Source organism: Sinocyclocheilus grahami, unplaced genomic scaffold, assembly GCF_001515645.1.
Source record: "Sinocyclocheilus grahami isolate Dianchi unplaced genomic scaffold, SAMN03320097.WGS_v1.1 scaffold523.1, whole genome shotgun sequence".
NCBI classification, from domain to species: Eukaryota; Metazoa; Chordata; class Actinopteri; order Cypriniformes; family Cyprinidae; genus Sinocyclocheilus; species Sinocyclocheilus grahami.
The window spans coordinates 717,086-730,953 of NW_015505702.1; the positions used below are offsets into that span (position 1 = coordinate 717,086).

At 41.8% G+C, this 13,868-nt stretch overlaps 1 protein-coding gene across 1 annotated transcript in view; it reads left to right on the forward strand.

Annotated features, from left to right (window-relative positions):
- The window catches only part of cntnap5a (contactin associated protein family member 5a), a 77,222-nt gene that overhangs the window by 12,258 nt on the left and 51,096 nt on the right, over nt 1-13,868 (forward strand). The window lies entirely within an intron of this gene.

Consider the following 13,868-nt stretch of genomic DNA (forward strand, 5'->3'; position numbering starts at 1 on the left):
TTACTCTCTTAAGGAAGGAGGCCATCGAGGTGGTCCCTCCGCACGAGATAGACTCCGGGTTCTACAGCCGTTACTTCATTGTTCCGAAGAAGGGTGGGGGGTTGCGTCCCATTTTAGATCTGCGCTTATTGAACCGCTCAGTCATGCGACTGAAGTTCAGAATGCTCACAATCAAACAAGTCGTGTCTCAGATCAGGTCCGAGGACTGGTTTGTCACAATCGATCTAAAAGACGCATACTTCCATATCTCCATCCTTCCTCGTCACAGGAAGTTCCTGAGGTTCATTTTTGGGGGAAAAGCTTACCAATATCGTGTTCTTCCTTTCGGCCTTGCACTCTCGAAATGTGTGGATGCTGCTCTGGCTCCGTTGCGACTCCAGGGCATCCGCATACTCAACTACATCGACGATTGGTTGATTTTAGCTCATTCAGAGCAGGTAGCAGTTCGACATCGAGATGTCGTTCTCGCTCACATGAGAGAGTTGGGGTTAAGACTAAATGCCAAGAAGAGTGTGCTTTCTCCATTACAGAGAACCACCTATCTGGGCGTGGTGTGGGATTCGACCACGATGCAGGCATGTTTGTCCACTGCTCGGATTGAGTCGATCCTCACAGCAGTCAAGAAAGTGAAAGAAGGCCAGTCAATCACTGTCAAGCAGTTTCAAAGACTGCTGGGTCTGATGGCAGCTGCGTCCAACGGGATTACTCTTGGCCTGCTGTACATGAGACTCCTACAGTGGTGGCTCAAGACCAGGGGGTTCTCCCCGAGGGGAAACCCACTTCGCATGTTCAAGGTCACGCGGAGATGCCTACGTGCCTTAGACATGTGGAGGAAACCTTGGTTCTCAGGGCCTGGTGCTGGGAGCTCCTTGTCGCCATGTGACACTAGCGAAGGACGCGTCCCTCACCGGTTTGGGTGCGGTCATGAGTGGCCACCCTGCCCGTGGTCTATGGAATGGTCGCCATCTGACATGACATATCAATTGTCTGGAGATGCTGGCCGTGTTTTGAGCACTAAAACACTTTCTCCCAGACCTAAGAAGTCACCATGTGTTGGTGCGCACCGACAACACAGCGGTGGTCTCTTACATCAACCACCAGGGAGGTCTGCGTTCACGCCCCTTGTACAAGTTGGCACACCAGATCCTTGTGTGGTCCCAGGAGAAACTCCTCTCGCTGAGAGCAGTGCACATTCCTGGGCATCTCAATGTGGGAGCAGATATCCTGTCGAAGCAGTGGCTGAGGCCCGGGGAATGGATGCTTCACCCCGAGATTTTGACCAGGCTCAGGTGGACCTGTTTGCGACTCAGATGACATCGCACTGTCCCCTCTGGTTCTCTCTGACTCATCCAGCTCCACTGGCGCTGGATGCCATGGTACAGACGTGGCCGAGGCTTCGTCTGTACTCCTTTCCCCCGACCATCCTCCAATCCAGAGCTCCCTCCACGAGGAGACTGTATACCTTGAAGTGGAAACTTTTCACTTCTTGGTGTAAAGACCGCCAGCTCGACCCAGCTAACTGCCCAGTCGGTACAGTACTGGCGGCCATTGCGGCCTACCACACCCCTCTCGGTGGCCAGTCAGTGGGAAGACAGCCCCTGGTTACACGTTTCCTCCGCGGTGCGCTGAGGCTGAGGCCTTTCGTACGATCTCGCGTCCCCACGTGGGACCTGGCAGTGGTGCTAGAAGCTCTCTGTGAGCTTCCGTTCGAGCCAATCGAGGAGATTTCTGATTGCCACCTCACGATAAAGACTACCTTTCTTCTGGTGATATCTTCTCTTAAGAGAGTTGGAGATTTGCAGGCCCTTTCAGTGGCCCCTTCCTATCTTGACTTTGCGCCCGGTCTGGCCAAAGCGTTTCTCTACCCACGTGCGGGTTATGTTCCTAAAGCGTGGTTATATGGGCGAGACATGGGAGCCACTCCTGGCTCTTCTGTTCTCTCGCCATAGCTGTGCAGGCTTCCACGCTAGGCAGAGATTAGAAAGTTTGGGGTGTGGGCATTCTCATTCCCGAGGCGTTCTCCGACGCAGCGCGAGTTCCTGAAGAGGAACGTCTCAGGTTACGTATGTAACCACGATTCCTCGAGGGAAAGAGACGCTGTGTCTCGGTGCCATACTTCCGGCATCCCTGCCAGCGCTTGCTTCATTCCTGAAGCTGACGCCTTGCTTTTATAGCTTCCTGGTCATGATGGCACTCGCCCTTGACATCTCGCCCAGATATTGGACTGATTTCACATGTGATTCAGAGCGTGGTCACAGAAGACGTTCCCGAAGCGTACTCCGACGCAGCGTCTCGTTCCCTCGAGGAACCATGGTTACATACGTAACCTGAGACGTTTTACATGATTGAAGGTGCAAAATTAATAGTGACCCAAAGTTGTTGCCTTTTGGTGAATTTCACTGTTTTGAAGCCAAAATGCTTAAGTAATTCATGCAGATTTTGTGTGTGGGTGGTTGGGGGAATCTGTCAAAAATTTTATAAAATATTAATCTGACAACATATTGAATATTTTTAGAATTTAACAATGTACTTTAAATTCTAAATAGTGTTATATTTCAGTTTAAATGTCACACTCACACTAGGGAATCTGTGTTGCAGGTGACTCACATTAAGGACTACAGAGAACACCCTCAGCTGTTGCACTGCCAGACACCTATGCATAGATGAAAATGCAGGATGCTATCTGGCAGCAATGATCACTGGGAGTCAAGTTCAGTTCATTATAAAAATGTATATTATATCAGGATTTGAATCCAACCCCCATGCACACTATAAAATGACAGCACAAGACTATCATGACTCACAGTCTCACAATGAAGTGCCAGATATGTCACTGAAGCCCCCTCAAAAAAAGTAGGTGCATGATGCCCCTGGGCATATTCCATAGAAAACAATTATTCATTGTCTTACGAAGATCACTATATCCAATTACGGATGAAAAATTGCACAAAAGATGTTAAAAAGCTTTTATATTATCTTTTTGTGATATAATGTATTGTACTGGGGGTTTTGGGAGCGTTCAATCTATCCATGTATATAAAAAAAATCCTCTCCTGTGTAAAATACTGGGTCGTGCTGGCTGCCTTTAATTATGAGCAGTGGTGCACTCAGGGAGTAACATGCTGTTTTACATCCTTTGCTTGAGTCTCATCAACAGCTTGGGTGATGCTAAAAATTAGTGGAGGAAACCTTGGTTCTCAGGGCCTGGTGCTGGGAGCTCCTTGTCGCCATGTGACACTAGCGAAGGACGCGTCCCTCACCGGTTTGGGTGCGGTCATGAGTGGCCACCCTGCCCGTGGTCTATGGAATGGTCGCCATCTGACATGACATATCAATTGTCTGGAGATGCTGGCCGTGTTTTGAGCACTAAAACACTTTCTCCCAGACCTAAGAAGTCACCATGTGTTGGTGCGCACCGACAACACAGCGGTGGTCTCTTACATCAACCACCAGGGAGGTCTGCGTTCGCGCCCCTTGTACAAGTTGGCACACCAGATCCTTGTGTGGTCCCAGGAGAAACTCCTCTCGCTGAGAGCAGTGCACATTCCTGGGCATCTCAATGTGGGAGCAGATATCCTGTCGAAGCAGTGGCTGAGGCCCGGGGAATGGAAGCTTCACCCCGAGATTTTGACCAGGCTCAGGTGGACCTGTTTGCGACTCAGATGACATCGCACTGTCCCCTCTGGTTCTCTCTGACTCATCCAGCTCCACTGGCGCTGGATGCCATGGTACAGACGTGGCCGAGGCTTCGTCTGTACTCCTTTCCCCCGATCGCTCTGCTCCCGGGAGTTCTGGAGAGAGTGCGCCGGGACGGAGTCCATCTACTGTTAGTAACCCCGTTCTGGCCGGGCCGAGTATGGTTCTCGGACCTGATTTCCCTCCTCGACGGCTCTCCATTGGAGATTCCCGTCAGGAGGGACCTCCTCTCACAGGCAGAGGGCACGATATTTCACCCCCGCCCGAAGCTGGGGAAGTTATTGGTGTGGCCCCCGAGGGGGCACAGCTAGTAGCTTCTGGTCTCTCAACTGAGGTTGTTGAGACCATCCTCCAATCCAGAGCTCCCTCCACGAGGAGACTGTATACCTTGAAGTGGAAACTTTTCACTTCTTGGTGTAAAGACCGCCAGCTCGACCCAGCTAACTGCCCAGTCGGTACAGTACTGGCGGCCATTGCGGCCTACCACACCCCTCTCGGTGGCCAGTCAGTGGGAAGACAGCCCCTGGTTACACGTTTCCTCCGCGGTGCGCTGAGGCTGAGGCCTTTCGTATGATCTCGCGTCCCCACGTGGGACCTGGCAGTGGTGCTAGAAGCTCTCTGTAAGCTTCCGTTCGAGCCAATCGAGGAGATTTCTGATTGCCACCTCACGATAAAGACTACCTTTCTTCTGGCGATATCTTCTCTTAAGAGAGTTGGGGATTTGCAGACCCTATCTGTGGCCCCTTCCTATCTTGACTTTGTGCCCGGTCTGGCCAAGGCATTGATGTACCCTCGAGTGGGGTATGTCCCTATAGTCCCCTCATCTGCACCACAGCCTATCGTACTCCAGGCCTTCAGTCCTCCTCCCTTCAGGGAGCCAGACCAGCAGAAGCATAATTGTATGTGTCCAGTGCGAGCACATACAATTGGGTTGGTCCACGTCCATTACCTTTGTCAGGTTCTATGGTCTAGACATGCGAGCCACTCCTGGCTCTTCTGTTCTCTCGCCATAGCTGTGCAGGCTTCCACGCTAGGCAGAGATTAGAAAGTTTGGGGTGTGGGCATTCTCATTCCCGAGGCGTTCTCCGACGCAGCGCGAGTTCCTGAAGAGGAACGTCTCAGGTTACGTATGTAACCACGATTCCTCGAGGGAAAGAGACGCTGTGTCTCGGTGCCATACTTCCGGCATCCCTGCCAGCGCTTGCTTCATTCCTGAAGCTGACGCCTTGCTTTTATAGCTTCCTGGTCATGACGTCACTCACCCTTGACATCTCGCCCAGGTATTGGACTGATTTCACATGTGATTCAGAGCGTGGAACCATGGTTACATACGTAACCTGAGACATTTTACATGATTGAAGGTGCAAAATTAATAGTGACCCAAAGTTGTTGCCTTTTGGTGAATTTCACTGTTTTGAAGCCAAAATGCTTAAGTAATTCATGCAGATTTTGTGTGTGGGTGGTTGGGGGAATCTGTCAAAAATTTTATAAAATATTAATCTGACAACATATTGAATATTTTTAGAATTTAACAATGTACTTTAAATTCTAAATAGTGTTATATTTCAGTTTAAATGTCACACTCACACTAGGGAATCTGTGTTGCAGGTGACTCACATTAAGGACTACAGAGAACACCCTCAGCTGTTGCACTGCCAGACACCTATGCATAGATGAAAATGCAGGATGCTATCTGGCAGCGATGATCACTGGCAGTCAAGTTCAGTTCATTATAAAAATTTATATTATATCAGGATTTGAATCCAACCCCCATGCACACTATAAAATGACAGCACAAGACTATCATGACTCACAGTCTCACAATGAAGTGCCAGATATGTCACTGAAGCCCCCTCAAAAAAAGTAGGTGCATGATGCCCCTGGGCATATTCCATAGAAAACAATTATTCATTGTCTTACGAAGATCACTATATCCAATTACGGATGAAAAATTGCACAAAAGATGTTAAAAAGCTTTTATATTATCTTTTTGTGATATAATGTATTGTACTGGGGGTTTTGGGAGCGTTCAATCTATCTATGTATATAAAAAAAATCCTCTCCTGTGTAAAATACTGGGTCGTGCTGGCTGCCTTTAATTATGAGCAGTGGTGCACTCAGGGAGTAACATGCTGTTTTACATCCTTTGCTTGAGTCTCATCAACAGCTTGGGTGATGCTAAAAATTAAATTGGCTAGGTTTCCTGGTGGGTGACCTTCTCTTGATCAATTTAGAAATTGTCTTGGCCATGTGGTCCCTACAGCTTTCTGGCAAATATGCACAGAATTAGCATGAATCTCTTTTATTTTAAGTTAAAATTGCTATATGACTACCTACTGTGTTTTTTCACATACAGTAATATGCAATGCACTGAGCTCTTTGGACTGTGCTGTGTCAATGTCTCACTGATATGATTATTTTTTTCTGTTCTCCTGTTAGCTGTATATTAAAAGGATGATTAAAGATAATGGATAATGGATAGAAGTTATCATTGACTTTGAAAGAAGGGTTAAAGTTTATAGGCCTGGATACACTTTCTACTTAAAATCATTGGAGAGAATAGCTTATCAAGGCATTGAGTGATGTTCCAATTAGGCTTCATGATGCATATCTGTCACAGAATATATTCCATCCCAATCTGCAAGAGAAGGTCAAGTTCTCATATGGTTTGTCTTTGGAGCAGTATTTTCATGCTAACTGCTGGGCCAGCAAATCCTGTGTGCATGCAGAGCTACTGCTTTAGGACATTACTCACGTTTTCAAAAAGTGACCACACACACCACTAATGACAGTCTCCACACTACTGCAGTTTGGATCTGGTTTAGATAGGCGACACTGTTCACTTTCTGGCAACAGCTTGCACAAGCTGTTACTGGAATAAGGCAAAGTCTATTACTGGCACTGGCTGGTTAGACTGGCTATTGTTGCAGGTAGACCATCTCAAACTGTGTAGCAATGCCAAAACCAGCATGAAAGTGGCCAAAACATAAGGCCCTCAAGGACTTTTCACTTTTAGAATGAGAGAACTGAGAGACCCATTTCATCCAAAACACAATCTGACTAACCAATGAGATAAGCTTTTGGTCACATTTCCTGAGCTGCTGTGGCTGTATAATCTACCTCGTTGATGGCACTAAAGCTATATGCAGACACCAGCAGTGGAGTCCTTCCCTGGTCACTATGGAAAGTCTGCTAATATTTGTGCATATATACAGTATGTGCATATAAAATTGATGTTCCTAAATATATTCCTGCAAACTTACTTTTCCCTGCATTTTATGGACTCAATTTTGAGTTATGTAATATGCTGATGTAACTCCTAAATGTTATTTTATTATATTGGTATATACTTGTAATTTGCAACGTTCATTATTTATTTATATGATTGTACCTTGTGTAATATCATGGGATCTCAGTTATGTTTTTCAATTAATTTCAACTACACGTGTAAAATGTATACTACCGTTCAAAAGTTTGAGGTTGATACAATTCTTTAAATGTTTTTGAAAGAAGTCTCTTATGCTTACCAAGGCTGCATTTATTTCATCCAAAAATACAGCAATATTGTGAAATATTACAGTTTCAAATAATTTTCTATTTGAATATATTTTAAAGTATCATTTATTTCTGTGATGGAAAGCGGAATTTTCAGCAGCCATAACTCCAGTCTTTCATGTCACATGGTCCTTCAGAATTCATTCTAATATGCTGATTTTGTGGAAATTTCTTATTATTATTATCAGTATTAAAAAACATTTTGCTGTTTAATATTTTTGAGAAAATTGATAATTTTTTTGTCAAGTCATTCTTTGATGAATATGACGTTTAAAAGTCCAGCATTTATTTAAATTATAAATCTTTTGCAACATTATAATGTTTTAAGTGTCACTTTTGATCAATTTAATCCATACTAGCTCAGAGATAGCAATAGCTGAGAGAATACTGGAGCTGATAGCTTTGTATTGTTCAACCTGCATTTCAACCTGCTGAGACTGTAGAAAAAAACACTGAGCTCAGATAGTCTGTCAGTATAACTTTCTCTAATCAGCTCACCTGCCAGCAGTGTAAGTCTCAGTTGTAGGCTACACTAGAACTACACAAGCATTCAGTATTATTAGGGACTGAATACTGTCTTGCATCATTTTTTAAGCCTCAACAAATTTGCATTTTTAGCCTTAGCATTTTGCGTTGACCTCTTGACTACACTGAATGCTTACAAAGGTCAAAAGACATTTAGATGCATTCAGACACTTTATGACATGCTGGCAACCACAAGTGTCCTCGTTAATCTGCTGACAATTGTGAAATATAATTAATGCAGCCAGCATCTGTTTGGGCTGCAGTCTGTGACAGTGGGAGTCAATGATGTTAAAGATGGATGGCTCGCTCTAGACCGATGCTGATAGAATCAGATATTGAGAGCTTTCATTTCCCAGCATGTGTCGGAGTGAGAAAGCTATTTATGCTTATAATTGAGAGCAGGATAATACAATTACATGACATGTTGTTGACATGTAGTTACAAAGTTACTTATAGTTAGTAGAATGTCTAAAGTGGACTATCGAAATAAAGTGTAACCGTATTTTTCTCTGGTGGTTTTAATGTAAACACACATGCATTCAAGACATGCACACACTGAATAAACCATCAGAATGCTGTTAAAAGTGTTCACATGTTGAGCAAAATTGGTGTAATATGGAAAATTCTTGGATTAAAACATGATTAGCATACCGATTTTTGCCCATATTGCACTCTGTGTTCTGGTGGTTTATTTGATGTATGTATGTCTGTTTGCATTCAGAAGTCAAAACCAAAGAGAAACCATACAGACTTTCAGATATTTTCTAATAATACGCTACGATGTAGCACTCACCTCAACGGTCATCTTTTTCTCTGTCTCTCTGATATGTTAAGTTAGAAATCGGAGTCATTCTATTGAACCAGTCCGTTTGTACGGTTTGAGGAAATGAACAGATACGTTGAATTGAGTCACTGATTTGACTCACTGTATTTACTATTGTTTGGATACATATTAGGGTGTTTTGTTCTATTTAGAAGCGTGTAAAATTACCTTACTTGAATAAATGCTCAAACAAAGTGTAGTGGTGTAATATGAATTACATTTCTCATAGCTAATGAGACTTTTTAATTATGATGTAGAGAGAATTGAGAGGAATAGAGATCAGTCAGGAAGAATGAATGGGTTAAATCATAAAGGGCTTGAATGGTGCTGTTAGAGCGTGTGACAGTGTGATCAACATAATCCCAGAGGAGCTCTGATGTATTACGGCTGACATGTAATAGACACCCCGGGAGAATAAGACACTCAGATGTATGAAAACAGCTTGATCCTCTTCATTTAAATCGGTATTACAGGCATCTGTTCACAGACATGATATGAGTGCAGTCAAGTCAGGTCACGCAGAGGATTTTTGCAGCAATATGGAATGATATTTTACCTCATCTGCACTCAACCCTTGTTTCTTCATTGAGCTGAAAACATTGTTCAGCTCCATTCAGTCTGTCGTGGTCACCATTTGAAACCAAATAGATCCGCTAAATGAACACAGCTCTCGACTCACAGATGGCTGGAATGCAGTGATTATTGTAATCGCTTGGCGGCCAGTTTTCACTGTGTCCTCACTTGCTCTACAGCAGATTAGAGTGTCTTGCTGTGCACTGGCATGGAGACGAGGAACAATGGGGAGAGCGTCGGAGTCCAAGCAGATCTGCACCCCTGCTTTATCCCGGCTCAGCGGCCTTTGAGTGCTGACACGCTCAGATTGCTGTACTCGTAATCTGCCACTCCACGCTAGAGGCACAGTAATCTTAAACGCAGCTCAACGAGCACACAGGGAGAACCGGGGCCACCACAGGCTTTCTCTAAAAAGGTTCTTGTCATTGACCTCGTAAGTTTGTGCAGTGATGCGAAAGGAAACAACTTTTGATTACTTTCCTTTCATCAAAAGATTCAGATTTGTTCAATCATTTGCACTAAATTCCAGATCAGCATGAGTGTCTCTGAGGTTTATGTAAATGACACTGATACTAGTGAATATCAGAGAGCGCGCTCAACACAATAATTAATTTCCTTACATGTCCTGTAAAAAAAGAAGCAACTTGGGCATTTTCTCTGTCATGAAATCTTTCCATCTTACATATGCCATACCAGTGTTTATGCCCTTTTTCACATGTTCATAGAATTAGTATTTTCAGTATGGTGAATGGCACGTTGTGCACTATAGGGGACAGGAAACGGCATATGCCATACCAGTGTTTATGCCCTGTGTTATGCCCTTTTTCACATGTTCATAGAATTAGTATTTTCAGTATGGTGAATGGCACGTTGTGCACTATAGGGGACAGGAAACGATTCAGAGAGTGTAAATTAGAGCTGTGAAATTAATCGAAATACAGTTTCGATTTCGGCCTCCAACGACTATGAAAATACAATAATTGAGAAAATATGATTATTGCGCCCTATTCCGCCCCCTTTCTAGCAGTGCGCTTTTGCTCCTCCATAAAAGCCCAATTTCAGTAAAATCATGTAACGTGGCTTTTGCAAAATGGGATGTGCTTGATTTATTAAAGTTGATTTTTAAAAGCGCGAAAGATAACTTGTCTTGCACTGTTCCTCAGGAGGTTTCTGTGCATGCGCTCCGACACGGAACAGAACACGGACATGTATAAATTAATCTTTTAGCTTAAGGTGCGTGCCTAAATGGTCAAATACAGGCAAAAAAGTGTCAAAGGTGGCATAACATTGGTTGGTTATGTCTTAAGTGAATGTAAACAGTTGAGAATGAAAATATGTGTGTAACAATAAATTGGATCCATGCGGCTAAAGTGACAACAGACTATTCCTGCTGTCGACTGTGCTTAATATTAATCAAACAACAAAAGACAGAGAGAAAATCACTCACTGGTCTTGACTGAAGGACTTTTTTTTTAGCGTTAATAAGAAACAAAGAAAGTTTAATTATTCTTACAGTGAAGACTATGCTGTTTTATTATTACATAAAATTATTCAATTTCTGTAGTAGGCTGTTAAATTAATACTTTAGACTTGCTAAAAAAACTTAAAGCACTGTTTGTTTCATTTGTCTTTTTTTATTGCACTGACAGTCTAATTATTTAAAAAAAAATGTGAGGACTTTTTTGTTTTGTTTTTTACTAATATGAGTTATCATATTATTCTCCTGTGGTATTGAGAATTGTGCAATTTCGCTGATCTCTAAACTGTAGATGTCATAGCAACCTTATTTAAAGAAAATATTTGATATATATTGCTATCTTTAAATAAATCACTCATATAAAGTTTTGGTCATGTGGCCCACTCATAATCGTGTTAAATATTCGTGATTACAATATTGACCAAAATAATCGTGATTATGATTTTTGCCATAATCGAGCAGCCCTAGTGTAATTATGATTTTGATTGGGGCTAGTGAAGTCTGGTTTCGCATTGTGTCCTGCAAACCACTGCAGCGCGCACACAGTCTGCTCCGGTCCAGAGACAAAATAGCACAGAGCGGATCATATGCGTAAGTCGGCACAAAACGTATTGAACCCATTTGAATTCTACACAGAATGCTATATTTTATAGCAAAATGGGTGAGATTAGGAGGAGAAACTGTTAGACAGACTTGGTATTAGAAACAGCACTGTTGAGTAGAATAGATAATACCAGTGCCATTCACCATTATATTACACACTTTTCAAACTACACATTCTCAGCATGATTACAGTCATTGTTTTGCTTTAGTAACAGTTTCACATTGAATATAAGGAGGTAATTTATTAGACTGTGGCTGTCATAAGCTGTCAAATGCGGCTTTACCAAGCTCAACGGCTCGGACCCAAGCTGATATAAATGAAATGCTATTGGCGATTTTAAAAAGGGGGCAGAGATGCTTGATATGTCCCGCCCTGTCTTCCTGTTTCAGTTGAAATTACGTCACCACATAGAATAACGCTGCATGTTACAAACAAAGTCCCTTTGGTTTCAAGGCAATTTAGTGGACCTTTAAGCACACTTCTTTTTTCACAAGAGGCATGAAGATTTTCTCTGACGCTTAGTGAAACACAATGGGTCACGTCATTTCAACATGGTGAAACAAGGAAACAATACATAATTAAAACCCTTCTTATAAAAAACTATTATGAGTAAATCTCATGTAAGTGTACACCATTCAGATGACTCTTCACAATAGATCAATTTGTTTCTTAATGTGTAAAACTTTTTCAATTAGCACCAAATTATAACGGAATGCACCTTAATTGTTTACTGTGTATGGAGACTATAATAGCTATATTTCTAATAAATGCCAAACACAGTTTTTTTTTTCCTGTTAAATGTCAGTGTTGTGCCATCATCATCTGGCAAAATTACTGAAAACTCAAATTCCCATAAATGGATGAACATTCATTACTTTCATCTGATGGAATTCATGCTAACTCAGATTTGTAGAGTCTGCTTGAAGAAGAGCTTTTTATTTCCTAATGATTAACGTTTCATGGCAGCCTTCACAAAAGTGGCTTTGTTGTCTAATTTTTTGGTCTCATCACTGGGAATCTGCAAAGGTCAAGAGAGCTTGAACATAAGAATATGACAAGAAGAGATTCAGACACTGCAGTGACTTCACATATGTATGAAGGTCAAAAGTGGTTAGCGCTTAGCAGGAGGCTAATAGCTGAACATATGTCATCTAAATTTAAAAGGAGGGGTTATCTGGAGTGTGCAGCATTTGTCTGTGATGTTTTTTTGTGATTGAAGTGCTTATTCATATTCAGAATGTATAGATCAGACCCTGTGAACTTACAACAAGTGATTTCTATCATCATTTCATGATGTTCATAGCTATCAATTTTATTTAAGTGCCCTTTTAAGCCTTAGACTCTGGCTTGTAACATTGGACAGCAAACATAAAGTACGGCAGAATGTTTTTAAATGGAAATGTCTTTGTGGAATACAACACCGGTAGGGAGCTGACCGAGAAATCCCATGTGTAATTATTGATATCCAATTACCCTTTCATATCTCTTTCTTCCTGCCTCAAGGCCTTTGCTTGCAATGCAAAATAATTCACATCATTTGGGGAGCTGTAATGAAAACCACAGTGAAAGAAGTTTAGCATCTGTAGCAGACACCCAAGAGAAGGTTCAAGAAGAGTTTGTGGACATGTTAATTCAATTCATTCTGATTTTAAGTCATTGTTAAAAACATGCGTTTGTCTTTACAGTTCAGGAATGGCACATGCGGTGGTTAAAAGTCGGTTTTAAAGTAATTATGTCCTGAAGCCATTGGAGGTCTTATTGAGGACATTTCATGTGGGACAACTTTCAGAATGTTTATTTTTATGGGCAAGATTTTTACTAAATGTTTTTGGATATTTCTAGATTAACTTGTTTTGTGATGAATTTTGTTAGCTAGGAATGTTTTTTTTCACACTATAGAATAAATAGGTGATTTATTGTCTCGTCTGTGAACTTTACATGGTAATGTAGCACATAACCCTTTCCATCAAACAGTAAAGTCAGGACCCCTACTGAGTTTTAACCCTAATTATGACACTTTACCAAAGTACAGTGGTATATTTTGCTGTTACCATAGAGATAACGTTCAGCAGTTGCTTTCTTGACCCAGAAACCTGTTTTTCTCTCCATCTCATTTTTAAGCTTCTGACCATGAAGCCATTATTATTATTATTATTATTATTATTACATAGATTATACAACCTTTAAAACATGTAAAACCATGTCAATGCTAAACCTTTGTGTGTGCATTTGTTTAATTATTTTCAAATAACTGCTAAACTTAATTTCAGCTCAGATCTGTATGTTGATTTTTATTTTATTTTTTCTTCAGGTTGTCCTTCAAATCTACAGGTAATAGAATGTTGCACCTTCTGAAATTATTAAGAAAAAAGTTCACTCAGTTATTCAAACTCTCAAAATGTAGCAACTTGGTTTGATATGAACAAAAGAGGTGCATAAATGTGGATTTGCCATGAAATTCCACACTATCCGGATTATTTGCAGGTATCATTATTTGTGAAGAGATCGCACCTGTGTGATGATGATCTGAACAGAAAAAGATTTATCTGAGGAAAATATGTTACACATTCATAAGAAGAGGGGTTTGTTTTCACATTAGCTAATATTTGTCTGTT